The 25,059-nt window shown below is 39.3% G+C and overlaps 1 protein-coding gene across 3 annotated transcripts in view; it reads right to left on the minus strand.

Annotated features, from left to right (window-relative positions):
• The window catches only part of rfx3 (regulatory factor X, 3 (influences HLA class II expression)), a 312,575-nt gene extending 287,850 nt beyond the window's left edge, over nt 1-24,725 (minus strand). For all 3 annotated transcript variants that reach the window (XM_073072399.1, XM_073072385.1, XM_073072389.1), the window contains exon 1: nt 24,592-24,725. The gene's annotated coding sequence lies outside the window, so the exon portion shown is untranslated. The remainder of the gene's footprint in view (nt 1-24,591) is intronic.
• Nucleotides 24,726-25,059: the final 334 nt, after the last annotated feature.

Consider the following 25,059-nt stretch of genomic DNA (forward strand, 5'->3'; position numbering starts at 1 on the left):
GGAACACGCTAAGACGGTAGCACAATATTAATACACAGCAGCCTCTCCGGACTCTGGATTGGGGATTGCCAAACGTTATGTGGATTTTCTGGTGTGGTCTGTTTTGTCATGTGCTTTTGTGATATCATTCTGGAGGAACGTTGTCTCATTTTTTAAACTGCATTGCATTTGTGGTTTCTAAATGACAATAAACAAATTCAATTCAACTCAACTTCATGGACCCTATACAAATTACAGAGGAGGAAGAATTTACTATCTGAGGCATATCAAGAAGAATAAATCCCCAGAGCCTGACAAGGTATTCTCTCAGTCCCTTGGAGAGGCAAGTACAGAAATTGCCCAGAACCAAGCAGAAAAATTTAAATCATCTTTTGCGACAGGAGAGGTAGAAGAGGATTGGAATTTAGTCAATGTTGTTCTGCTGTTCAAGAGAGACTCCAAACATAAACCGGGAAATTATGAGCCAGTGAGTCTGACATCAGTAGTGGAAAAGTTACTGAAATGTATTTCAAGGGACCAGATATACAAATATTTGGATAGAAATGGAATGATTACAGATAGTCAGCACACCTTCGTGCATGGTAGGTCATGTCTAGCCAAAATTATAGAGTTTTTCAAGAAAGTTACCAGGAAAGTGATATTGTCCACATAGACTTTAGCAAGGCATTTGACACGGTCCCGCATGGGAGATAGGTCAAGAAGGTTCAGTCATTTGGTATTCAAGATGAGGTAGTAAATTGGATTAGACCTTACACTGGCCTTCATAAATCAAATTATCGAGTACCAGGAAAAGGGATGTTATATTGAAGTTGCACAAGGTATTTGTGAGGCCTAATTTGGAATATTGTGTGCAGTTTTGGTCACCTACCCACAGGAAAAAAGGTAAGTCAGGTTGAAAGAGGGCAGAAAAAATTACAAGGATGTTGCCGGGTCTGCAGGACCTAAGTTATAAGGAAAGATTGAATAGATTAGGACTTTATTCCTTAGAACGTAGAAGATTGAGAGGAGATTTGATAAGAGGTATCCAAAATCATGAGGGGTATAGATAGGGTAAATGCAAGGTAGGACTACAGAGCTCATGCATTAAGGGTGAAAGGTGAAAAGTTTAAGGGGAACAAAGGAAATTTCTTCGCTCAAAGGGTGAGAGAGTGTAGAACAAGCTGCCAGCACAAGTGGTGCATGTGGGCTTGATTTCAATGTTTAAGCGAAGTTTGGATAGGCAGATGGATGGTAGGGGTATGGACAGTGATGGTCCTAGTGCAGGAAGTAGGCAGTTTAAATGATTTCAGAATGGACTAGATGGGCCAAACAGCTTGTTTCTGTGCTGTACTTTTCTATAACTCTATGACTCTAAAATTCAGAGTATTGGTCTTACATTGTTTTCAACGACCAGAAGTGATAAAACAAGAACAGCAAAAATATATAAGAATTGGAGAAATGCAAAGTTATCACCAGTGGTGTAAACTTCAACATTCAAAGTAAATTTATTATCAAAGTACATATATGTCACCACAAACAATCCTGAGGTTTGCTTACTTGTGGGCATAGACAGTAAATCCTACAACCATAATATAATCAAAGAAAGACTGCACCTAACAAGGTGGACAAACAACCAATGTACAAAATACAAGAAATTGCAAATACAAAAGAGAAAAAAAAGCAATAATAATAGTAATAAATACATATTGAGAACATAAAATAAAGTGACCTTGAAAGTGAGTCCATAGATTGTATGAAAAGTTCAGTGATGGGGCAAGTGAACTGGTCCAAGAGCCTGATAGTTGAGGTTACCAAAGAGAATGCCAAAGACCAAAAATAACTTAGTTACAAAGGTGAACATTTAACATTTGAATTACTGGCAAAACCACAAGCCAATATAGATCAGCAAGCACAGGATAGTGAAGGATCAGGGCTTTGTACAGAGAAGTATCAAGTCTGGAAATGAAGACTGCATGGAGAGGAATACTTTGATGTTTCCAAGTACATTCTAATTTATTTAACTTCAGGTTACAAAACTAAATTTGAACAAATTCTATTTTGTAATAATGGTAAAAGATTGGATTTTAATATTTTGTATTATTCATTTTTAATGCAAGCTGAAACAGTTTAATAGTAGATAGAGCAGCACACACAAAATTCTGGAGGATCTCAGCAGGTCTGGCAGCATCTATAGAAATGAATTTACAGGAGAGAGTGTGAACCATGGAGAAAGGGAAGGATGGATGGGCACCAAGGGAAGGTGATAGATAGGTGAGAAGAGGCAAGAGGCCAGAGTGAGGGAAGAGGGAGGGGAGAAGGAGAAAAAAGATACCAGAAGGGAAATTGATGTTCATACCATCAAGTTGGAGGCTACATAGACGAATAGGAGGTGTTGCTTCTCCACCCCGAGAATAGACTCATCAGGGCAAAAGAGAAGGCCACCTGAAACGGAACACGTCAGAATGGGAATAGAGATAGGAATTAAAATGCTTGGTCACAGGTAAATTCCATTGTTGCCGGATGGAACAGAGGTGCTCGACGAAGCAGTTCCTCCAACTTTTGCTGGCTTCACCAGTGTAGAAAAGGCTGCATCAGGAGCATGGGATACAGTAGACAACATCAACAGATTCGCAGGTGAAGTATTGACTCACCTGGAAGGATTGTTTGGGGCTCTAACAGAGATAAGGAAGGCAGTAGATGGGCAAGTATAGCATTTTGGTTGCTTGCAAGGTATATTCCAGGAGGGAGGTCAGTGGGGAGGGACAGATCAAATTCAAGTTTAATTATCAGTTAACCATACTTCAATATAGCCAGACAAAATAGTGTTCCTTTCCTCAGGAATGGACAAGGGAATCACGGAAGAAGCAATCCTTGTGCAAAGCGGAGAGCAGGAGGACGCAATGATGTGTTTGGTGGTAGGATCCCGCTGAAGATGGCGGAAGTTGTTGGGAATCATGTGTTGAATGTGGAGGCACATGGGGTGGTAGATGAAGGCAAGAGGAACTCTATCCCTGTAAGATGGCAGGAAGATAGCTTGAAGACAAACTAACGGAATACGGGAGTCAAAATAACTTTAAAGATTTTCTATAAGGAAATCAGGTAAAAGGAGCTTGCACATGAAATAAATACTTCTGCATGAACAATATTCTTGTACCCCAAAAAAGCCAAGTTATATCTCCATTCAACCCTCTAAACCTACACAAATTTTAAGATAACTAATCTATCTCAACACAATCTATCCATACATCACTTGATTCACTTAATATACTGACCTTCACTAGTGAATATACTCAACAACTTAAACAGCGATAGCTCTCTGGAGTACAGTGTTTCATGTCTTAGTTATACAGAAACCTGTGCTTAGAATGCAGAAATTCAGGAGTGAATTCATGCAGTGTCGCTAATTATACTCTATACAATTGATGCAGGAGCTGGGCGATCAACACTTTCTATATGCTTTATTCCATACAGTAAAAATAGCTTTATAATTGTTTATGAAAATTTCTCCACAATCAATAGTTAGATTACTGAAGTACAAGAACAGCCACTTCCTCAGTCCATTTATTTTATTTAAATATTTTGCTACAAAATATGCTTACATAACAGCTTGACACAGCAAATGTGCAGCACTAATTAACAGCTCTATTCCCAAATTACTCAGTTTATGACCATCTTTTATCTGTTCAAGAAACTTATTTAAAAGCTTTAGGAGGTAATATTTACACAAAAATCTCTTATAACAAAACCAAATAAAAGAATCAATTCAAAGTAGCAAAACAGTACTTATGTCATGTAGGCAATATTAGCAGAGCTATTGCTAACAATGAACTAAATCCTGTATTAAAAAAAACCTAATTCTAGGTTTTTACTGTGGTCCTAATGATTGAATTCCAAAGCCATGGCTGGTCTGCCCTTCAGACAATTCAGTTATGTTGTTATATGTGATTAAGCACACTCAGCTTTTATCTTAATGTGCAGTTTCTGATCTGTTTTAGGTCACTTCCTATGCAGCCAGGAAGTAGTAAGTAGAAAAACACACTGGCTGGCAGTAGACCAGAGGTTTATGTTAGGAGGGAAAGTTTCCATCCAAAGCCATCCTGTTATTTCGCCCAGGAGAAGCACTGCTTATAAGTTGATGTTATATTTTTTTTAGAAGTAAAGCAAAAGTGTAAGATTTTGTTGAAATAGAGTGTTATTTTTGAGTTTATTAGACACTAACCTAGATGCTAATGGTTTATACAATTATTTACCTGTAGTATTTACTTTTAATAATCTTATAATATTTACCTACAAGAAACTTAACCAAATTCCTACTTACCTATGTATATTTAGTTGCGTGAATGGAACAATGCAGTAATTGCACTGTATTTGTTGTTTTTCAGTCTCACTCCTTATTCACTATATCATGCCATTGAGTCTGCAATAAAACCAAGGAGCTGGGATGCGATGCCCCGAGTCTCATGATGTTTTTCAATGGAGTTTGGCTGAGTGATTAGTTGCTGTTACAACACCTCAGTGAGGGCAGTATAATAGCCATTTTACAATGTCAAAAAGATATTTTTTTTAATTTTAAATCGATGTTTACCCATGTATTCAGCTTTTAAGCTAGCAAGGATATGTACCAAGATATACATGATAAACATTGCATAGGCATGAAATTTCCAGTAGGGTACTACAATTGGGCAATTGGAGGTGAAGTTAAGATGGTGCTAAACAGTGACTCCTTTGCTGGCATCTTCAGAAATAGCTCCATTTCCATCTTTCATATCTTTATTTTTTCCTTTCAGGGTTCTTTTGAAGACGTTGACCTGGAGTTACACGCAGACTTTGGTTCTTTACGGGAATGGGACTTGTCCTCGGGGTTTCACGACCGGCCGTTATCCGACATACCAAGGGTTCAGCCTGAGAGTCTCGCTTATATTTGGAAGCCTAAGATCTTGGGGCTCTGGAGACGGGCAGATTGAGGGTCAGTGTCACAGCAGGAGACTCGTGTGCTGTCGGGGAGGCCAGAAAACCTTTCACTGTGGTCCCGAAGACCTGAGGTGCAATCTTCAGGTACAGAGCTCGTACAAAGCAACGGAATGAACTTTTAACATTGGAAACCAGCAGGTTGTTGTTATGCCTCCCGCTCACTTTGAAAATGGGGGACACCTCCCTCTCCCTTATGAGGGAGAGAGAGAACCTGTGGTTTGTTGAATGCTGGATGAAATGCAAAGTCTTTGGGGTAACTGCAAGGTCTGTGTCTTTGCTGTCGCTCAACACACGCTTCTGCTCGGTGGTGGTGGGGCTGATGCTTGTTTTTTTTTGCCGATGGGGGGAGGGGGGATTGTTGCTCGCTGCCGCTTACGCGCGGGAGGGGGAAGCGGCGGGGACTTTGGGGTTCTCACGTTTAACTCTCTTTCATTATTTGGGGCATCCAGTTTTCGTGGATGTTTGCTAAGAAAAAACATTTCAGTATGTATATTGTATAAATTTCTATATTAAATTGGACCTTTGAACCTGAAAGCTAGATCTGCTAATTCTGCCAAATTTCGAATAATATCCGACTGCTCCTATGAAAATGATTAGACTACATAAGTTAAAATGGTTGTATATCAAAGTATACGACGGAGTCTGAGCAAATGGCGCAACCAAGTCTTGGAAGTAATATCTGCAGATAAATGGAATTCATGTACCAAGAAACAGTGAATCCTGTTTACACAATTCAGATCATTGTACAGTAATATTTAAGTAGAACAAGGTAAAATAATAACAATACTGAATAAAGTCTAACAGCTACAGAGAAAGTGCAGTACAGGTAAAAAAATGAAGTGAAAGATCATAAAGCAGATTGTGAGGCTAAGAGTCCAACTTATCATACTAAGGAACCACTCAATAGTCTGATAACAGTGGGATAAAAACTCTCCTTAAATCCTAATGTGCTTTCAGAATTCTGAATCTTCCCCCCCCCCCCCCCCAATAGAAAGGGATTACTCTGGCTGCTTTACTGAGGTAGCAAGTATATAGAAAGAGTCCATAGAAGGGAGGTTGTTGATCCGTGACACGCTGAGTCAATAATCATTCATGTACATAATTCAAAGAATGCTTAAGAACTGGAGAAGTCATGCAATCAGCAGTGCATCATAAGAACACAGAACAAATGAAAAACAGAAAATATCAATGATTATTCATTTGCTGCAATTGAATGTCATTGTCTCGAAGATTCCTAGCATATTATTTGCCACATGTTAGCCTACAGATACACCTAGAAGATTGGACTATATGGTACTTAATACATGCAGTGTCCCTAACAAAAAACAATGCTCTTAATGTCCAAATCTCAACAAAATTTTCCAGTCATATCCAATTAGCACCCAAATTGCACAGCAGCTGCAGTAGTAGACTATAATCTACTTTGACAACTATGGGGATAAACATGGACTTTAGCAAAATGGCAATGAATGTTAAATTTGGTGCTCTATAACTCATCTCTAGAACAATAAAATACAGCTCAGATATGTTTCTTTCAAAATGCAAGGAATAACAAATAAAACTATGAGCAAAAGTGCTCTGCCTTTTAATTTTTCTGAACGACTGGAGTACTGGTACTTCAGTGCTGGTGCCTCAACTATCTTCTGTCTATAATAATGACAAATGAGACAGCGTATTATTTATCCAAGTTTGTTGATAATATCAATGCAAATTGAAAAGGAAGCAATGAGTACAGTACAAAGTGTCTACAAGGGATCCAGACACAAAAAACAGCCAAAACCTATAACACAAGTATAATGAGAGGCAATGTGAGCTTTCCTACCTTTCCCTACCTCAGATTTTAAACATTGTATTCTATCTGCAATGTGTTGCTCATCCAGTTAGGCTGTTTAACTCCCCTGAAGCCTCTCTGCTTTATCCCTATTAACTCAGCTTTGTACCAGCAGCAGACTTGTATATATTGTATGATAATAAAATTGTCAATACCGGAAATCTGAAACAAAAACTGAAAATGCTGTAATCAACTGTAGAAAGAGAAACAGAGTTAATGTTTCAGATCATCACCTGCTGAGTCTTTCTGGTGTTTCTTCTTTTCTGTACGCATTTCACTTGGTCTGTTTGTTCAAACGATTGATATGGATATGAATGGGAGAGAGCAGGGCCCCAGCACCCAAGGGGTTATAGTATTCTATCCTGAAAAAAACCCTATCATTCCTATTCTTGTTTTTTACTCATTAACTAATCCTCAATCAAATATGTTCTCATTTTACTTTATCACTATGCATGGCCTTCATGACCTGGAGCAACACGTTGATGTTGTGTGGAGGCTTGTGTGCTTCAAGGATTCCAACAGGCAATGCCAACTCAGGGCCATTCAAGTGACAAGATTGTCAAACAATGATTGATCCAACCCCGGCTCCCAAGCAGAGTCATGTCTGCCCTTCCCGAGCCACACTTCAATTGGAAGTGTGAATGCCATACGAAACAACAAACTTGGCACAGCAGCTTTCTGAAAGCCTCCTGAAATGTTCGTTTTACATACTCTGTTAGAACTGATTTGTCAAATATGACTTCCCATTCATAATTTATGTTGTTTTTGACCAATCCTATTATTATTTTTTGTAAGTTCCCTGTTCTTCCTCAATTATGGATTCGAGTATTTTACCTCCTATATTTCACTCTTTTGCATTGCATACAAGGAATGCTGCCATGTTCTGCTTCCTATGTTCATTCCAAGGACAAACATCAAATTCTTAAAATTGGTTAACAGGCAACTTCCACAGCTTAGAAGCAAGTTATACATATTGTAGAACAGCAATCCAGAACAAAAATCATTTCAAGTCTTTCTAAACAAACCAAAAACTTTCTGATCTTCATCATTAAAATCATCATGCTCATTTGGATTTTAGGTTCACTCTGACAGCAACAGGCAATATTAGAAATCTCAGCTCAAAGTTAAAAACAGCTTGCTTATAATCCTATCAGCATTGTTAAGGAGACAACAATTAGTGCTTCAATAGCAAGGCTGCACTCGAGATGGAATGAACTAACATTACGATTTACCTTTATACAGTTTGAAAGCAAATTTTAAGATTAGTGCTTATAATTTATGCCAATGAATACATTAATTTCATAGAATTCATGCCAAGTTAACAAATAACTGAATTCAATTAACAGCTAAAATGATTAATTTAATCGATTCAATAACTTAAACTTTGCTTGTAATAAGGATATTATTAAACAATGGAAAGACAAAGTGATTGAATACAGTACTTTCTTCACAACTATACAACACTTAGTTTATGAATACAGTTCATTACTCAGGCCATTCATGCCAATGAAGGCAAGAACATTATAATTAATGAAGGATGGAAGGAGAAAAGTTGATTCAGTCCTTCAAGGAGCCCTCTTTAAGTTTATATATGCTCTTTTTAATAATGGACAGCCCAACACTTGAGGACTGAAGTTGAATAACAATTAAAGCATTTACAGTATAACCCTTAACAATTTTCCATGTAGAGGGGAGACACAGCAAAACTACAGGATCTTATTTTGACTTGAGCAACTTAATTATCTGCAAGGATTCTGTCTGTAGTTATGCTAGATAGATACTACATAATCAACTATGTTACAATCACATTAAAACATTATTTCACTTGCTCAAGTTTGATTTCACCAATTCCAAGTCCAAATTGAAATCAGAAAACTACTACTGCTCTAGTCAAGATTCAAACAACCAATTGACAGAAGCCTTGGATAAACGTAATATGTCATTTGTCCATTCTCCTTATTCTTAGCAAGAAGTTTTGGTTTTAGTATCAATACTGAACTCCTCTCATTATCTTTGCAGATTAGAAGGAATACCTTCTTACTAGCTGAATGTGTTAAGACTCGGCTTCTTCTAATTCAAGTTATAAGTTTCCAAAGGTCTTATTTTAGCAATATGCTCTCAGGTTTTCCTTTGCTCTACCAAACCCAATATGAAGTACAACAAATGCAAAACAATATTTGCTTGGATGGAAATGCACATCTCACCCCCTTATAATTCAGTAAAAGTGATTTCACATTCTTCCACAATATACCCAAGCTGCAAAGTTTCATATTAACAATGAATTCTATCTTCATTATCCTATTATTTCTAGGTAATTTAAAGCACATCAACTTGAGTACTGCATTGAGAGAAATAAAAAGGACATAAAATTTGCTCCCTCAGTGTAAAGCCACTCTGTACTGCACTTCCCATGGATGCAGCAGAATGAAACATGTTGCTTAGTGAATGCTTAAATTCAATAGAGCTTGTTGTTCAACTAAGCAGCGTTCAGTACCTAGAACACAGATATGAGAAACATGCTTTTAATTCTGGAGGTCCCACAAGGGCCATGCTGCATAGAACCAGTACAAGCAATAATTTACAAAAAATATTATTGAATATATCTAAAAACAAAAACAAGAGAAAATCTGCAGATGCTGGAATTTCAAGCAACACACAAAAAATGCAGCAGGAACTCAGCAGGCTCGGCAACATCTATGGAAGAGTACAGAGTATAGTCAACGTTTCGGGCTGAGACCCTTTGGCAGGACTAGAGAGAAAAAAGAAAGTGAGAGAGGGGAGAAACACAAGCTGGGGGCAGGAATGAAGTAAAGAGCTGGGAAGTTAAATGGCAAAAGAGATACAGGGCTGGATAAGTTGGAGGGGTGGGGGGGGGGGGGGTGGTCCGATAAGAGAACAGAAGGCCATGGAAAACAGAAAAGAATCTTCAGGTCTCTCCTATCAGAACACCACCTCTTTCTTTATTCCATGGCCTTCTGTTCTCCTTCTATCAGGCTCCGGGTGAGGCTTTTCATTCAAGAATGGAGATGCTCTCCTTTTTCAAAGGAAAGGGCTTCCATTCCTCCACCATCAACACTGTCCTCAACCACATCTCATCCATTTCACACGCATCTGCTCTTACCCCATCCTCCTACTACACTACCAGGCTCCTCTTGTCCTCATCTACTACTCTATCAGCCTTCATGTCCAGCACTAATTCTCTGGAACTTCTGCCACCTCCAACGGGATCCCACCACAAAGCACATCTTTCCCCCTCTCTCCACTCCCACTTTCTGCTTTCCATAGGAAAGGTTCCCCATGTGACTCCCTTCTCCATTCATCCCTCCCCACTGATCTCCCTCTTGGCACTTATCCTTGCAAGCAGAACAAGTGCTACACCTGTCCCTACACCACCTCCCTCACTACCATCCAGGGCCCCAATCAGTCCTTCCAGTTGACGCAACAATTCACTTGTGAGTGTGTTCAGGTTATATACGGTGTCTGGTGTTCCCAGTGTGGCCCCCTGTATATCGGTGATAGCTGACATAGATTGGGAGATTGTTTCGCCAAGAAGCAGCAGGATCTCCCAGCTCCCCCATTTTAATTCCACTTCCTAGTCCCATTCTGATATGTCAACCCATGGCCTCCACTACTGTCGAGGGGCCACACTCAAGTTGGAGGAACAATACCTTGTATTCTGTCTGGGTAGCCTCTAACCTGATGGCACGAACATTGACTTCTTAAGCTTCCAGTAATGCCTCCCCCTCTTCACCATTCCCCATCCCCATTTCCCTCTCTCACCCCATCTCCTCACTCTGATGCTCCTACCCCCTTTCTTCCATGGCCTTCTGTCCTCTCCTATTGGATTCCCCCTTCTCCAGCCCTGCATCTCTTTCACTAATCAACTTCCCAGCTCTTTACTTTATTCCTCCCCCTCCAAGTTTCACCTATCACCTTGTGTTTCTCTCTCCCTCCCCGATCTTTTAAATCTACTATTCATCTTTTTTTCTGCAGGGCTGCCGAAGGGTCTCGGCCTGAAACATCGATTGTACTTTTTTCCCTATAGATACTGCCTGGTCAGCGGAGTTCCTTCAGCATTTTGTGTGTGTTGATTGAAAATATCTGCACATTTGCTTTATTGTTCTGTACAAACTCTCACTGCACATTCTTAAATTGGCATTTGACCTGCTTGAGGGCACAGATTAATTCAAAAGGGTTAGGTTTGTAATGCCATTGGATTTGGTGATCGTGAAGTTCTGAACTCAAAGGCTTTAAGCCTATTAGATATAACAGCCTCGAGTACTCTCACTAAAGGGAGATTATACTGTAACTACACAATGTTCAAAGACCAGTTTATTTCCCTGTTTATTCTCCAATGTATGTTTGGATGCCAATACTCACTATTCGAGTGGTAGGTTCCCTCCAAGGAGAAGATACTTCCAGCTAACAAAGTAGTGTAAAATATAGTTCATTTATTTTCAGTGATACACGTTTAAATCCAAGCAACAATCTTAATACACATTTAAAACTCTTAGGATTTCTATCTTAAACATTTCCAAATTACAAAGCATTTCTAAGACACAAAGCATTTCCAAGACACAAAACATAAACCATTTTTAAAACCTAAAGCACAAAGGAGAAAGGCTTTCCAAAACACAGATACAGTTCCTGTAAACTAAAAAGACATACTAAAGAGTTGTAGATGAACAAGTCTTCCATTGCAGAAAATGAAGCTGAAGAAATAGATTCTAACTCACCCCATGTTTCTTGATGTTCCTTACCACTTTCCTAATAATCCTGAACTGTTCTCTACATTTATACTTTTTACCACTTGAATGACTTCACGCGCATATGGTATTTCCTCAGATAACTTTTTTAACATAAATGGTCTAAAAGCTTCTAGGAGACTTAGTTCCACAATTAATGCTATGAAGCTAATTTACTTGAGTGCATGAAACTCCCAACAATAAACTCATCAGTTATTAATATGCTAAATATTATCCATCTGTTATACAAGCTCCCTTGAACTAAGCAACTTAGTCAACTTCTGTTTTAAACCAAATCAAACAACCTATTGTCTTATAATATACCTCTGAGCAGCAATAAGCAGGTGCAATGGATAGCATCTGCTTTTACAGACAGAGCATCTGTTTGCAAAGCTCTTCTATAAACAGTACTTGGTTTAACTTCAAGCTGATTACTGCTTTCTATTTACATTAAGAAATGAAGACTAACTCTCATTTACAACTAGAAGCTAAACAAACTGTCAGTTGTAAGTTCACTTGCATCTGATTTTGATCTTACAAGTTTCAGCTGCTGTGTTTAGAATGCTGAGATTAGCAAAAACCCAAGGAGTAAATATCCATCACAGGACTAGGAAAACATTAATGCAAAGGATGGCTGGTGGTTTGTACAACTCATTTACCTCTGGAACACTGGATGGGTAAGAAGAATGTATACCAGTTGCATTAGTGTTTGATATTGAACCATGTATACAACCAAAAGAAAGATTTAAATTTCGTTCCACTTGTCATTGCCGGTGGCTAATCATCTTCCTCCTGTGTGTCATCCTCCTCGGACATGTTCACAGATGATGTGAACTCCATGCTTTGCTCCCTAGCAAGTTTAAATTATGCTTTTGTGTGAAGCGGAACACATAATAGCTGATCATCAGAACCATTCAACAAATATCAGCATGTGAATATTGAGAATAACTTCCGTTTCAATCTGAGTATCAGAAGCGTATTGTAACTGCTAACAACAATTGTAGGAAATTCAAATTGTTTGTCCTGTGATAGAAAACATCTGCTAAAAGATAACTTTCTCCTTAGCAACACGCACAAAATGCTGGAGGAACTCAGCAGGCCAGGCAGCATCTATGGGAAAGAGTAAATAGTCAACATTTCGGGCCAAGCCCCTTCATCACGACTGGAAAGGAAGGGGAAAGAAGTCAGATTATGAAGGTTGGGGGGGAGGGAGGAAGAGAGGGAGAATTTCAATGTGGCAGATGATAGGAGAACCTGTGAGGAGGTGGTGGTGAAGTAAAGGGCTGGGAAATTGATTGGCGAAAGTGATACAGGTCTGGAGAAGGGTAATTTGACAGGAGAGGGCAGAAGACCATGGAAGAAAGGGAAAGGGGAGAGGAACCAGAAGGAGGTGATGGGCTGGTAAAAAGAGAAGGTATAAAAAGGAAACAAGAATAGGGAATGGTGGAGGAAAGGTGACTTTCTCTTTGCTCAACATGGGAACCAGAAATTACCAGCAGTTTACAAACCAACCACAGTTTTTTAAAAAAATTTTGGCCTCCAATGCCCTCAGCAAGTAATAGACACAAATCTAAGTAATCACTCATTCTGACTGGTATCAAGATATTGACAGCTTGATTTACACATATAGAATATAAAAAATTAAGAGTGCTTTGGTCACTCTGAAAACCAATGGTAACTTGTGGACACCAGGAATAGCACAAAAAGTCCGGTTCTAAATACTCCTTTTACAGTCAGAGACTGAAGATTGTCACATCATGTGACGGAAACAATTTGAGCCCCTGAAACAAAAAAACATAACAAAGAGAAAAAGGCGCTTCTGCCCCTCAGGCTTTCTCTACAAGTCATAAGAAAGTGGCTGATCTTTTAGCTCAATATCTTTTTCCTGTTCAATCCCTGTATCCTGTGATTCCTCTAATATATTCAAAAGTGTATTGAGCTCAGCTTTTAATTAAATCAAAGACCGTAAAGCCGAGGAATCAATGCTTTTCTGACACATCAAAAAAGAAATCAGCTTTTTCCTGTATCATTGGTAGCATCCCCTGCAAGCTTCCCCCCTCTGCTTTCCAGCTGCAGGCCTCTCAGTAATAAATCACTGCTGCTACTGATATTACTCCCATCCAAGATCTAATTTAAGACAGTCATGGTGCAAGTCAGTCAAGGTATCAGCCATCCTGACATAATTAAAACAGCCAGATCTGGACAGTAAGCTCCACAAAAGTAATGTGAAGAACTCTTTTCTAATCATAATGGGAAAGCAGTTGTGAATTTTTATTGTATTTCAGTCAGCCCCTTCATCTGCCACTATTCTCATGTGGCTTTCAGTGGCAAATTGCTGGAAGCCCAGGAAACTTCAAAATGTGATGTTTGGTTTTAAAAAAAAAATTGATGAAGTATTATTCCAATTGAGCAGCTGTCATATGCTGAAAGGTAATCCACTATCTTGATGTACTGCATGCAATCTTATCTACTTCAATTAAAAGTCAAAGGTGATGGTTTAGAGCTAGTTTGCAATGCACTTGCAGTTTTATTAGCTTTAACACAAACTTGAAACTACATATACCTCTAGAATGAAGATTCAGACCATTACTCCAGAATTTCATCTACCAGGTTAATCAGTACAACTGTATTTTCATAGCTCTGTTGGTGAATTCAATTTTACATAATACATTTTATAATTTTAGCAAAAATTTCACTCGATATTGCATATAATATTATATCCAGCAGACACTATGGTGAATTGTTAGTAGGTTTGGAATAAATGTTTCAATGTTTTGTTTCAGAATGCACTTGAGTAGCCTCCAACCTGATGGCATGAACATCAATTTCTCTAACTTCCAGTAATTTTTTCCTCTCCCCCTCTTTTTCTATTCCCCATTCTGGCTGCCCTCTCACCCCTTCTTTTAATCATCTGTCCACTCCTATCAGTCCTCTTCCTCAGCTCTTTACCTCTTCCAACTATCACCTCCCAGCCTCTTATTTCAGCCCCCCCTCCCTCACCCACCCCTCACCTGGTTTCACCTAAAACGTACCAGCTTGTGCTCTTCATACTCCCACCTTCTTAATTTGACTTCATTCCCCTTCCTTTCCAGTCATGATTGATGAAGGGTCTAGGCCTGTTTTCCCCCTCTGTGGATACTGCCCGACTTGCTGACTTCCTCTAGCACTGTGTGAGAAACTCAGAAACCATTTGTTCATGGCAAACAAAGAATTTCTACTGTCATGCAATCCATTAAAAATGAAAAGTCCACATTCAATAAGCAATGCATTTGATATAGTTTTTATTTTGAACTTGACAATACAAGAGAGAAATTTTGCAAGTCTGTCCATTAACAATAACTTGTGATGATGAATTATGAGGATTCGAAAGAAATATCACAGGGAGATTTTTTTATTGTTGAGTTATGAATTACACTTCCCTTTATACTTTTATAATTTAGCAAGTAAAATCTCCAAGGTTTCTTTTCATTAAAATATAGATTATTCAAACACTTCTTAATGTAATGATTAATTAGAGCCTGCGTGTACCAGGATGATGAACTTTCTTTCTATAGGTTCTTCTTTAACGATGGCATGTTTGCTAAAAACAGATCCTTGGAGCAAATGTTAAAAACTATGAATCACAACCGAAAAGAAGTACATTATTTCTATAAGTCACTGATATTTTAGATTTTTTGTCTCTATCCCCATTACTTTCACTCTGGCTAATAACCGTAGCTCTAAGAGCTGTGATGGCCAATTTAGCATTAGATATATCCAGACAGTTAAAGCAGCTAGAAGCTGTGTCTCATCTACAAACAATGGCTTCTTCCTCCACACTTGCTCTGATATTATTTTACTTTTTTAATATATTTTCAATACTATTCTGTACAGTTTACATTCTCAAGGACTTAACTATAAAAGCAATAATATAATGCTGAGGCTGTATACTTGGTCAGAACAAATATTGAGAGCAGTTTTGGGCCCCTTATCTAAGAAGGTATGTGCTGGCTCTGGAGGGGGTCCAGAGGAGGTTCAGGGTAATGATTGTGGGAATGAAACAGTTAACGTACGAAGATCATGTGATGTTGGTGGGTGTGTACTTGCTGGAGCTTAGAAGAACAAAAGGGGCTGGGGATCTCACTGAAACTTGTCAAATATTGAAAAGCTGAGATAGAGTGGATATGGAATGGATATTTCCTACAGTGGGAGAGTCTAGGACCAGAGGGCACAGCCTTAGAGTAGGATGTTCCTTTAGAACACCGATAAGAAGGAATTTATTAAGTCAGAGGGTGGTGAGTTTGTGGAATCATTGCCACAGAAGGCTGTGGAAGCCATAATTGGGCATCTTTAAAGGGATGTTGATAGATTTTTGATTAGTAAAGGAGTTAAATATCACAGGGAGAAGGCTGGAGAATGGGGTTGAGAGGGATAATACAGAAATCAGCCATGATGAAATAGCAGAGCCGATGATGGGCTGAATGGCCTACTTCTGTTCATATGTCTTATGGTCTTGTATACTAGATGCTCCATGAAGCCCGCCCTTATTTCTCATCTACACATTTCCCAAGCAACATCATAAAATTATGTTTTCAGTTTCCATTTTTTGGCATCAGCTTTACATTATGACTACTGCTTTTCACCCCTCTATAGTCCAGATTCCAGAACAGCATGAGCAACCAACAGACTGAAACTCCTTTCCCTAGCAATTAAATTAAAATTCTGTGGCATTTAACCAGTGTTAAGGTCTAGGTCTTACAGCTATATCGAAGCACCACCTCTTTCCACTTTCATAATGTATTGAGTGACCACTATTAGGTAAATCCAGTATCTAATAAACATGGTGTATTTATTATTTCAATAATATTTGAGTAATCTTGTACATACATTGGTTGATCAAGTATTCTTGTTTGTTTAAATAATTCATTACAGGTTACATGTACAAGTACATGAATTGCATGTCATCACGATATCATGTGATATGTGCACACCTCGCTTAAAGACAAAATTAGACTTGCATCTCAGAGTCCTGTGTCTTTCTTTTAATTAGTTTAATGCTTTGAAGTTACAAAATATAACAATGGTGATGAAATATTTTTAAAACCAACCCATATGATGACTGACCATTGAAACAAAGAGGAAAGGTGAGTTTAAAAAAAAGCACAGGATGTGCAGAGACTGTCCAGTTTAAAAAAAGGCAGTAAACAGCATAGTGAGTACCAGGTGATAATAATCATAAGTAAAAAGAGCAGAAATAGCTGTCTACATCAGAAAGATTGATGCATTTGATTCTAAGAGATCGTTGGCTCATGTTTTCTGAGCTAATTGAACAGATTTTGAAACAAATGCAATAGCCAATGAGAAACAAGTACCAATTTTGCTAAGCGCATTGGGTTTAAAGGCATACAGTTTGCTTCATAGTTGTACTCCTCCAATCAAACCAGCAGAAATGAGCTTTGCTGATATTGTCAAGAAATACAGGAATATTTAGAACTGAGGAACTGTTGACTGCAGAACACTTTAGGCTTCATAAGCGGAAGCAAAAAGCAGGGGAGTCCATTTCAGCATACATAGCTGAACTGATCATCTGAACATTGTCAATTCAGTAATGGGCTTAATGCTGTACTGAGAGTTCAAAATTTCATTTTATTATTAAAGAGTATGCAAAATACAACTGAGATTTGTCCTCTCCAGATAGACATAGAATATAGAAAAACCATAGAAGTGGTTGAAAGAAAGAAATCAATCCCCCCCCCACACGAGAAGAAAAAGCAACAAAAACTTGCAAACCCCAACCCCTCCCTTGCACAAAGCTAATAGATCACCCAAACCCCTACCCCCATCCCGCCAATCAGCAACAAGAAAGAATGTGCGAGAACACAAAAAGAACTGAAACTGTGGAATCTCATAGGAGAACATCTTAAAAAATGACTAACTACTTACATTTAAAAAAGCAGTTGAAATTGCTGTTTTAATAAAAACTGCAGACAGAGACGCAATTGAGTTGCAGTTAGGAATGAAAGTGACCATGAGCAAAACTGCAACATCAAAACAGAAACCGGCCTGGCTGAATGAATTGTGGCAACGGGCCACGTAGACCAGACTAATGCAGGTTTAAAGGTGAGGCTTAGAGAAAATGCAACAAAGTAGGACATACAAAGAGCATGCCGGGCAGTCAAAAATAAATGGTCTACATAGGGAAGAGAAGCTAAAACGTCAGTTTGCAGTTTCAAAAAGAACACTAATCAGCATGGTGTAGATGAGAAATCTGACATAGGACAGGATACCCTTGAGATTTACAACGTGAAAACTAACAATAGACAAGCAATATGGCTTACACCATAAGTTAATAGCAAATTAATTAAAAATCAAATTGGACACTGGTTCAGCTGTTAGTCATTCCACAAAATGAGTTTGAACACCATTTCAAAGAAGCTAATCTGAAGTCTGCAAATATTCAAGTAAGAACTTATACTGGAGAAGAGATATCTCCTGTGGGAATGTAATCTGTGACAGTGAAATACAACAACCAACAAGCCACATTGCAGTAAAAACAGGAAAACCAGCACTGTAAGGATATGATTGGCTGAGACAACAACTTGGTGGATGGATCTCCAAACATTTACATGCCACATCCATCCACCATTTATATGCCACATCCCCTGCAAAAGAGCCAACTGAAAGTGAATTAAGAAAGGTACTGGATGATGCCACAACTGTCTCCATGCTGGACACCATAAACTGTTGCCCAATGGAGGGCAAACAGGTGTTCTTGCCAACTTTTGTAACTCTGGTTGGAAAGCATATAGCTTATTGGACCAAGGGAGGACCATGCTACTCAGAGGAATCATGAAAGCTGCAGTTCGACTACAACAGTTTTTATAGGCAACGTATCTGAGAAAATTTCTGATATGTTAATCAGACAGTTACTTACAAAATGTGGCTTGGTTTTAGCTGGTTGAGAAAATTGCAAGATGAGTGGAAGGTCAAAAAGTAAGGAGCCAATGGAGATACAAAAGCAAAGGATTCAGCAGATGATGTTGTGAATGAGGAAACCAAGAAGAGAGATGAGATCATAAAGGGAGCACCAGAAGAATTAATAAAAGAATATACCAGTGAATTTGATGCACGTTCCCAAGATCAAGGTGCACAAACTAGAAGAAAGGTGTCGAGAGCTATCAAAATCATTTCTTGCAGTCTCAGAGTCAATTTGTACAATCACCATGGAGAAGGCTCCAGAACCCAAGATTGTTTTACAGCCACAAGTCTTACCTGCCAAGTAGAGTGATTCCCCTTGTCAGGTAACATGTTATACCACAAGAGTAAGAAATCTTCCACAACAATTAAATCTTTTGGCCCGAATGGGACAATTTAAAATTTACTATGCCGTGGATGCCTGTATATAGTGGTTGTATTATAATATACTGTGTACTGTATATAGTTGAGATGTATTCTCTATTGAGTTGGAGTTTGTAGCTAAGCAAGGAGGAGTGTTGTGTATTTAATATTTCAATAACATTTGAGTAACTGTGTGTATGTATACATCTCTATCATGTTCATTTAAATAATTCATTACCAGTTATATGTACAATTAAGTGAATTGCATGTCATCACGCTAGGTGATATATGCACGCTTTTTTTAAAAAGTATAACACAAAAGTTAGACTCACATTTTGGAGCCCTGCATCTTCCTTTGAATTGGTTTTATGTTTTGAAATTATAAAACATAACAAAAGTGACCACTGAGAGCCAGTTTGTTGTCTTCTGATGCTGTAGCCCATGCACTTCAAGGATTGATCTGTTATGTTCAGAGATGCTCGTCGGCACAACACTGTTGTAACGCATGGTTATCAGAGCTAACTGTCACCTTCCTAGCAACTTGAACCTGTCAGGCCATTCTCCTTTGACATCTCCTATTAATAAGGCATTTTTGCCCATTGAGCTGCCATTCACTGTTTTTTGCATCACTCTCTGTAATCTCAATCAGGGGCTCCCAGCCTTTTTATGCCATAAACCCCTACCGTTAACTGAAGGGTCTATGGACCCCAGGTTGAGAAACCCTCCTCTGAAGATGATTGTGCATGAAAATCGCAAGAGATCAGCAGTTTGAGATCCTCAACCCACCCCGTTTGGCAATAACAAACATTTCATGGTGAAAGTCACTTAAATCATATTTCTTCCCCCATTCTAATGACTGGCCTGAACAACAATTGAACCTTTTGATCATGTCTGCATGCTTTTATGCAGAGTTGCTGCCACATAATTGACTTATTAGTTATAAGAATTAACCAACAGGTGTATAGGTATACCTAATAAAGTGGACACTAAGTGTATAGCAAGAAACAGACCTTGCATCAGCTCATCTGCTACTACAACCCTCAATCATGTCTACCTCCAGTTTGACTATTCAATACTTTGCGTGATAATCTCCATTATTCCACTCTATAATAGAGTCAACAAACTACACAGCCTGTTGTATTTATCTGTCTTCAAGCATTGCCTCAAAATTTAACACTCTTGTTTTCAAACCTTCAGGGCACATGGTGGCGCAGCTGCTGCCTCACAGCTTCATCACCAGTGCGTTCTGTATTCAGTTTGCGTGATCTCCCAACAAACTGTACAAATTTCCTCCTGCATCCCAAAGACATGAGTTAAGACATGACATCAGTTAAATAGCCACTTTAAATTGCCCAAGAATAAAAAAAGGAAGGAGCTCATGGGGAGAATTATAAAAGGAAATATTGTGGATGGGTACTTTGTGATTGGCACAAAGTTGGTGTCTAAAGAGCATGTTTCCATGCTCTACAACTTTCTCTTGCCTTGTCGATGAGTTTCAGCATATCGACACAACTACAAAGGCATGACCATGGCTATATTTCACTCTGAGTTTGAGACGATTTGGTATATCACGAAAAACACTTGCAAGTTTCTACAGCTGTACTGTGGAAAGCATTTTAACTGGCTGCATCACTGTCTGGTATGAGAAGGGAGCCACTGCACAGGATTGAAATAAGCTGCTGAGAGTTGTAAACTTAGTCCACTCCATCATGGGCACCAGCCTTTGTAGTATCCAGGCCATTCTCAAGGAGCAATGCCTCAAAAGGGCAGTGTCCATCATTAAGGACCCCCATCACCCAGATCATGCTGTTCTCATTGCTACCACCAGGGAGGTGGTAAAAAAGACTGAAAGCACATGATTCAGGAGCAGCTTCTTCTCCTTTGCCATCCAATTTCTAAACATACATTGAATCCATGAACAACACCCCACTACCTTTTTGTTACTATTTTTGCACTACTTATTTAATATATAACATACTTAGTGCAATTGTTTTTATCTATTATGTATTGCACTACTGCCATAAAGACAAACCGGATTCTGATTCCATACCAGCGGGAAGAACTAGGTCTCATGACTTTGTGCCCCCACTCCCAGCCCCTGGGTTTACGAATCAGTGGAACTGGAGTTCGAGGTCTAGTGACCGGACCCCAAATATCAACGAGTCCAGAGTTCAAAGCCTGGTGTTTGATGCCGAGGACCTGGCCCGAGGGTTGAATCAGAAGTCCGTTAATCAAGGCCCACTGGCCGGAGCCCTGGATAGCTGAAGGCCCAATGCCTGTGTGTCTGAGTCCAAGTCAGAGTCCGAAGAAGATGGCTTGTCTTCAGGTTAAATGATTGTGTACAGGTCATCCCCAAGATACGAAAGTCCGACTTACAGACAACTTGTACATACGAACCGAGGAAGGAGAAAGCCGTCCGCCATTTTAAGTCAGATCGTGACGCCATCCACCATTTTAAGTTGTTGCTGTTGACACTGTGTTGAGTGTGTAACTTTGTATTTGGCTTAAATTCTTCTTAGCAAAATTCACCCTGACCCCCCCCCCCCCCCACCATTCCGGTCGGCCAGTGGCGTAGTGAGATCAGCGCCGGGCTCGAGAACGGAGTTTCCCGAGTTCAATCCAGTGACAGACTGCTCCCGTGCTGGGTTGATGTCGAGCTCACAACTCGACTTTGTTTAAAAAAAAACACAGCTATCTCTAGTTTAAATTCCCATGCGGAATATTGTGGAGGATCAAATACAGCACCCAAACCCAGCACAGCCCCCACTTGTCCCATTTAACCTGGCTCAGTGTGGTGGAGTTTTGGACCTGGGGATTTCAGTGCAGTGGTCCTTAGGACCCAACAGACCTCGGGAGCCGGCAGAGGTCGGGAGCCACCGCCCGCAGTGTTTGTTCCATTAATGGGAAGCGATCGTGATTGAAAATAAAGTGGAAATGATAAAGTGTTTGGAAAGAGGTGAAACACCATCAGTCATTGGAAAAGCGTTAGGCTACAGTCGGTCAACGATCGGAACAATCTTAAAGGATAAAGTGAGAATAATGGAGCATGTGAAAGGCCCTGCCCTGATGAAAGCTACAATTATTACTAAGCAATGCAGTGGTTTAATTATTGGAATACATATGTTTCTTGTGTTTTATATGCATAGAAAGGTAATATATATATACAATATTATATAATATATTAGACAAACGTTTGACTAACTGACGCTAAATAATACCGGATGTACTTGTTCCGACTTACATACAAATCCGACTTAAAGACTGACTCAGGAACGGAACTCATTCATAACCCGGGGACTGCCTGTACATTTGTTAGTGGGAGGGAGAAACCAGGCTGGTTTTGCTGTTGTGTTCTGTGTTGTTCAGCCATGCAATGTGAGCACGCTATGTTGTCCTCACTGAACACTTGCGGGCTGCCCCCAGCACACCCTTGCGTATGTTAGTTGTTAATGCAAATGATCCATTTCACTGTACCTTTCACTGAACACATGAAAAATTTGAAGCCTGAATCTCATTCAGGCTCAGAAGCCTCTGATTTCTGTGCTCCCCTAATTCTAGCATCTTGAGCATCCCCTATAACTAACATATCCCCAAACGTCCCCAATTTGACATACATCATTTAACACGCTGTAAAAATCTTTAGTGGCAAACCTTTTTGTCACAATTCTAATAGCCTCTTAGACGGGTCTGTTTCAATTGATCACAATTATTTATATGAAGTGCCTGAGGACATTCTGCTAATAACTCTGGCATAAAATGGAAGCAGTGGCTATTTTTCTGATTGCTTGCTTATTCTTTTTCTGAGTACTTACTGTTATCAGTAACATAAATGTCAAAATAACAATTTGTTCTAAAAGCTATTGTATCATACACTGTATACCTACCTGTAATTGACATTTCTTCTCCAATTTTGTGTCAAATATAATAAGTAAAAAAACAGGGTATTGCACGTGATCTAGTACAGTATTTATACATATCAAGTATAGCTTCGATCAGTTGAGATTCAGCTTAAAATACAACTAACCAATGATCTTCGCCTTCCAATGCAGAAATAAGAGAGTTAATACCTAAACTCATAGTTATAGTAATTAAACATATTGGAAAATAAACTAATACGCCACAAATGACACTATTGTTTATTCCCACTTGCTGCACCTTATTTGATCCCGACAACGTAAGCTTACACAAGTACAAAACACAACATTTAAAACAAACATTACTTAGACACTCCTTAGAAAATAACAACAAACGAATGTTTCTATACAAGTCGTTACAAATTTACAAGCGTAATCTGTTTAATTAAATATTGTGCGATGTTATATTTATTACTGGCCAATGCAAGAATATTAAATACCCATTTTTGGAATATTTAAGACGAAGTAAATCTTTTCCACTTCCTAAATCATAAGGAATGAAATAATCAATTATAAAAAGTAAAAGTTAAAGAACTGTTAAATACATCTGCATATTCTCCGTCTATAAATAATAAACTGCAATGTGTTGCCGGAAAAAAATAAAATCAATCATACCCTCTCTCGCTGAAGAAAGCCATCATTCATCTGATCTGCATACAATTCTCAAAGTTCAATCATACCTTAAACAGTATTTGTAGTGGAAAGCAAACGGCATTTTTACAATAATAAAAATCTTTTCAAATCTCACATACATCTATATTGTTCCAAAAGTGGCCAAAACCTACGCTGATCAAATAAATAATTTAAAAACAATGTAATACGAGCATACGAATGGAATAATTTTATTCTTCGCCATTTTCTTGATTTTTAATTTTTTAAAAATTGGATATGTCCCGCCCCCTCAAAATAAAAATCCCACGATCACTGAAGCGAAGCGGCAGAGAGAGAAAACCCATCCCAAGGAGATCCGACACCATCATATGTTACACAAGGCCGGCGGAGGGGCTGGCAAAGACCTCATCACCCACTCTCACTACATCCTAAACAGCCAAAAACATAGCGTTTATTTGCTCTTTAATCAAACAACGTTCAAATAGTAGCATAAAGAAAACACTAATCCAGAAAAACATAACCAACGAACCACAGAAAACGTAAAGCAATGTGTGTGTGTGTGTGTGTGGGGGGGGGGGGGGGTGTACAAGAGATCAACAACCATTCCAACCCTACACCAGCATACAGAACTAAATGAATGGTCAGCTGCTCCAAACGGAAACTCGCATCGTTTATGAAAGCAAACATTTCGAGTACACGCTCACAGCATTTAAACACATGCATACCTCTGGGTAAATATTATAAAGGGAGTGAGAAAGGAGGGGGGGGGGGAAGAATAATTATTCGCAACAACCTGTAAAACAGATAGGAATAATTATTAAAAATAGAACAAAAACATCAGTGAAAGCTAATCAAGGCCTTAAACCGAGATGAAATAAATGTATATTTTAAACAGCTAATTAGAACGTATTTTTTTAAAACTTCAATTTATTTTTCTTCACCCGATAAACACAAGCAAAATCCACTAATAAGCGGCAACAGCAGTAGCAACCTGAAAATAACATATTGCAAACCCCCACGGGTGGAACCATTGGAGGGAAGAGCAGACCACGCACTACAGTTTAAATATTAACAGCTTATTATTCAGATCCACCATTTCTATGAGTAAGAAAAGGGGAGAAGACGGTAAAAGACACAGGGCGGCAGAGACCAGCTGACGGTGCTGCAGGGTGCAAAAGGCTCTCAGTAGCAACAGATATATAATAATACTAATAATATTCACCTCGGTTGCTGTTGTTGTGAGCAGCTGTTGGTGGGTAACAGTCGCCAGGACTACGGTGACTACGGCGCTTTATTCACAAGGCAACAGTTGCTATAACTCACGCCAGCGCTGCAACCGCGCTTGATGGCAGGAAGTGGGACCGGCGCGGCGCGTCGCGTCACGTCACGTCACGTCACTGACGCAGCGGACAGCCTGCGTGAGCGTGAGGCAGAGCGGCGGGAGGAACAAGGGGAGGATGATAATGAGAGTGGAAGAGGAGGGTGAGAGAGAGAGAGAGAGAGAGAGAGAGAGGGAGGAGAAGAGGGAGTAATGAGAGGCAGGCGGGGGGGCGACGGGGAGGAAGGTGAGGGAGAGGTGGGAACGGGGAGGAGATAGTGGGGGAGAGGGGATTAGGTGGAACGGGAGGAGGGTGAAGGAGAGGGAGCACGTGGAGGGTGAGCGAGGTGGGAAGGAGGGGTAGGGTGGGGG

The sequence above is a fragment of the Hemitrygon akajei genome, chromosome 2 (genome assembly GCF_048418815.1).
Source record: "Hemitrygon akajei chromosome 2, sHemAka1.3, whole genome shotgun sequence".
NCBI classification, from domain to species: domain Eukaryota; kingdom Metazoa; phylum Chordata; class Chondrichthyes; order Myliobatiformes; family Dasyatidae; genus Hemitrygon; species Hemitrygon akajei.